Source organism: Chionomys nivalis, chromosome 8 (assembly GCF_950005125.1).
Source record: "Chionomys nivalis chromosome 8, mChiNiv1.1, whole genome shotgun sequence".
Taxonomy (NCBI): domain Eukaryota; kingdom Metazoa; phylum Chordata; class Mammalia; order Rodentia; family Cricetidae; genus Chionomys; species Chionomys nivalis.
Genome location: NC_080093.1, coordinates 68078588 through 68083263, shown reverse-complemented (window position 1 = coordinate 68083263; position 4676 = coordinate 68078588).

Genomic DNA, 4676 nt, shown 5'->3' with positions numbered 1-4676 from the left:
CTTGGATCCTTTGGAAAAGCAGCAAGCGCTCTTTCTTAACTGATGAGCCATATCTCAAGCCACCTGTTAAGGACTTGGTTTGTTGCCTGTCCTGGCCCTGGGATGTAGGGTCTCCATTGCATTTATGTTGTTTCTAGTTGTTTTGGGCGTCTGTTGATGGATGACAACAGAACACATCCACAGGGCACTAAGGGGGTCACCTACACTTGTTCACTTGGTCCTTACAACAGATCTATGAGCCACCCATTGATCAGGAAGTTGAGCCGCAGAGATGCTTAGGGTCCTACAACAGGTGAGCGGCAGAACTCTCATCCAATGGTGGTGTACCTTACACTATGCATTTTTTTCTTACCCACATATCAGACTTTCACCTTGTCCCCAGGGGGCTGGTGGTCACTTCTGGTCCTGTTGAATCATGTCAGGAGTCTTTCCCCTCCTGTTTAGGAAACGGCTTCCTTCCTTCCTTCGTTCTGTGGAGCGCTTACTCGCAGGTGACATAAGTAGTACCTGTGTGCTCTGCTGCTGCTGCAAAGCAAGAGGGACCTTGGTCCGGTGGCGCTGGGAGGTGTTGCCAGAACCTCACTAGTGGCGCCACAGTGGAGGGAGAAGAGTTCCTGCTGGAGAGAGAGCAATTTCGCAGGAAAGGCTAATCTTTCCGTCACAAGGGAGTGCGGGTCCCTGCCGTGTCTGGTTGTGTGCAGACCCTCTGCCGTGTCTGGAGTCTGGGCTGGCAATGTGCACATCTGAGCTGCAGAGGACTAAACCAGTGGATTGTCCCCAACTGTGAGGCACCAGGAGGCAGAGCGGGCGGGGTGATCTCAGGGAGAGAGGAGCACTGGAGGCTTTGAAAGGAACGTGATGGGAGGGGCAGGACCCCACGGGCAACAGGCATTCTAGGAAGAGCTGTCCAGGAATCCAGTGTTCTCATAGCTCTATTTCTCTTGATAAAATTTGACTCAAGAGCTCGTTGGAAGTGTCTTAGGCCCCGGGAGAGGAAATTTAAAACCACGGGGAGTTCCCTAGAGAAGTCCTAGGTAGGCAAAATTTTCAGGAATTGTATTTGTCAACCGATTCTGGGTGATGGAGACAAAGTCCTTCTGTGAGATTCAGGGGACGGAACAGTCAAGCCATGAGCATTGGAAGTTTCCCAGGAAGCGTCTCCCTGAAGATGCTGAAATGTTCTCGCTTGCTGAAACCAGCCCTGGCTGAAGAGGAGACTGCAGGAAGAAAGGCTAATGGTGCCCGGTGTCGTTTAAACTCGACACTCGCCCAGTGTGGAAGGTTTCCGGTCTTGCTGGTCACGCTGTTTATTTATTGTCCTTCCTCTGTCACCTCTCTCCAGTCTCATCTTGTTAGTGTCTCATAAACACTAACGAGCTAGCTTATCTTCCCTGCTGACAGCAACGCAAAAGGAGGATTGGGGTGGTCTCCTGCGAGTCTCAACTCACCTCACAGGGGTTTGTGAAGATGGAGTGTTAGACAGCCACCCACTTACTGCCATGAAGTACCTTACAGGCTGTATTTCGGTATAGATCTGCTTAGGAGGCAGAGAAGCAAGTGGGAGTGGACCTCAGGAAGGAATATGGTGGGGCATGGGAGTGCGGTTGCCATCGCGCAGTGCGGGAGAATCCTGGTGCCGATGGGTGCCAGAGGGGGAAGGAGGGCTGAGATCTGTGCTGGCACTTTCGTAAATTAGTCCAGATGATGTAGGCTCTTCCAGCGAAAGAACAATTATGTGCACATTGCTATTTCTGCCTCTTCACATGTATTTTTTCTTTTAAAGATTTTTTTTTTTTTTCTGAAGTAACCTGTTGGGACTTAGTATTTTTTTTTTTCTTCTATTTTTCTGTTTGGAGAGCAGTCTTGTTTCCAATGGGAGGTAAATGTTGCTCTGCAAATTGGAAGTTTTTTGTTTTGTTTTGTTTTATTGCTTGTGCATCTCAGAAGTGAAGAGGAATTAGAAATCAAGGAATCAGAACTCTCAGGCAAGGGGAATTCTACCGCTCTTTGGTTACTGTTGTTTCTTTCCCAAAGCAGAAGTCGCATGCATTGAGGATCTCCTGCTACTCAGAAAAGAATGATCCAAAATGTGGACAAGTCTCCAAAGATGTAGTTCATGGTTTGGTCTAATTAGGATAACTTGATATTAAACATACATATTGCCATACACCTTCTATATTATAAATGTGTATATGAACACAGGCATGCAAAGTAGCTGTCTCAGACTGTTTCTAGAAGAATTGAGAATTACTTGTATTTATTTTTTTTAAGTACGTGTGTGCATGTGTCTGTGTGTGTGTTAAGGGTAGCGGTGTTGGTGGTGTTGTGCACATGCTTGTAATGCCATTAGAGCCCAGAAGACAGGTCCCCTGGAGCTGAAGTTACAGGCACTTGTGAGCTGGACACAAAATTTGGGTTCTTTTTAAGAGCCGTACCTGCTATTAATCACTAATCATATCTCCAGCTCCCAAGAAGGATTTTAAAAAGATGGGAAGTCATTAAGTATAAAATGCTTAACCAGTGGTTGTCAACCTGTATGTAGGTCATGGCCCCTTGGGGGTTGCATATCAGATATTTACATTATGATTCATAACAGCAGCAAAATTACAGTTATGAGGTAGCAATAAAATAATTTTGTGGTTGGGGGTCACCACAACATGAGGAACTGTATTAAAGGGTTGCAGCATTAGGAAGGTTGAGAGCTACTGGCTTAGACCAATGTCTAGTCAGCACATTGCCTGTTGCAATGATATAGAACTCTTGGAAAGAGCTGTACTGAACTTGCAGCCAAACTTATTTCAATGGGGTGGGGTAGATGGGTGATTTGGATTTCAGCCTTGAAGTAATGTCTAAATAATTTTGAAATAAAGAGGTATGCTCAAGCATTACCTGTGTAATTGAAAATTAATAAACTTTAAGAACACTTTAGATGCATGAGAATAAAAATTTAAGAGTGGTTTTGTGTTTGGACCCGAATGAGGTGCCCTGAGCTCAGAGGCTCTTGAGTGTCGTCAGTGCACACACTCACGTGTGACAGAGAACAGACAGGCTGCTCCACCGCACAGGAGATGATGGCTCTTAAGGCGGGTGTGTGTGATTTACTTCAAATGTCTGATCCTCTTCATGGTCCTCCATGTCTACTGACCCTTGTCCTCTTAACAAAAGCAGTTGTGTCTGGTGCCATGACCTCGATGGTTGTACCTTTGTCTGCAATGGATGTATTTGGGAGTACAAGGGTGATTTGAGCGGCAGATCACTAAGGTAAAGAAAGGACAGTTTGATCAGTTTAGCCCTAATTCACCAGGGACAAGTTTTTGCATAGTTACTGTTTCTCAGTGATGCCAAGCGTTCATTTTCTTGCTTCTTTTTGTGATTCAGAGCTTGGTCCCAGAGGTCTCCACAAAGCAGGGTGATGTTTGCAGATGTTACGCCTGGCAGCTGAGGTTGACTCGCAATAGTGAAGCTGTCGATCAGAGCTGGGGAGATTTGTTGGTAATGTGACTGTTGCCCAAATACAAGGACCTGAGTTTGGATTGGCTGTGCTTATATAAAATCCAGTAACCCCCGTAACTGTAACCCCAGTGCTGGGCAGATGGAGACAGGCAGATCCCTGGAGTTCATTGCCCAGCCAAGCCTAGGCAATCAGTGAGCTCTGCCTTAAAAAAAAAAAAAAGGCAAAGAATGATAGTGAAGTTAGCTCTGTGCACAGACGCACACATATGCATGTGTACCATCATACATGTGCACATAGTCATGAAAACACTCACAACATTGTGCCCCATTCTTGTTTGTGTTTTATATGTCTAAATATATCTGAAGTGCGATACCAATTATATAGACAACTAGGCAGAAATTGAATGCTAGAATGAAATTGAGTATATTCTTCAAGAATTAGATACATTTTCATCTTTCAATATCCTCTATTAAGGAGTGTATCTCAGTGGCAGTTCTTGCTTAGCACATATAAGGTCCAGAGTTCAACTAAGAAACCATCAATTTTATAATTTTATACTAAAAATTCAATTTTATATCTTACATACTTGCATATCTTGGAATATATTAGGAAAGGGGGCTCATTTTTGAAAACATAGAAATGCATGAGGTCAAACTATTCTAATAAATGCTTTAAAAATTTGTTCTCCTCTTATACATTTTGAATTTTCTATCTTTTAGGCTGTAATCAGTAGAGCATACTTATGTAGAACATATTGATTCTAGAAATAAGATGAGGATTTTGCTGACATGAAGCCAAGAAGAATTAATAAACACGTAATTTATTCTGCTCTTGGTGGTGCACACCTATAATCCCAGCACTGGGAGGCAGAGGCAGGCGGGTCTCTATGAGTTTGAGGCTAACCTGGGCTACATATGGAGCTCCAGGCAGCCAGAGATGCACAGTGGCTCCTGTGTTAGAGAGAAACTGTAACTTAGGAAGTGATGTAAACACTTGTTACTTGCAAATCACTACCAGCGCATTAGCTCTGAATTCCGAATCTGCCTGTGTCGGCAGTTTACCAGTTCTGCAAGTTAGGTTCAGGTCAACTTGACACAGCCCAGATTTATTTGCAGGAGTCTCAATTGGGGGATTGCCTCAACCAGATTGGCCTGTGGGCATGCATGTGTCTGGGGCACTTTCCTGATTGGTAACGCAGGAAGGATCAGCCCACTGTGGGTGG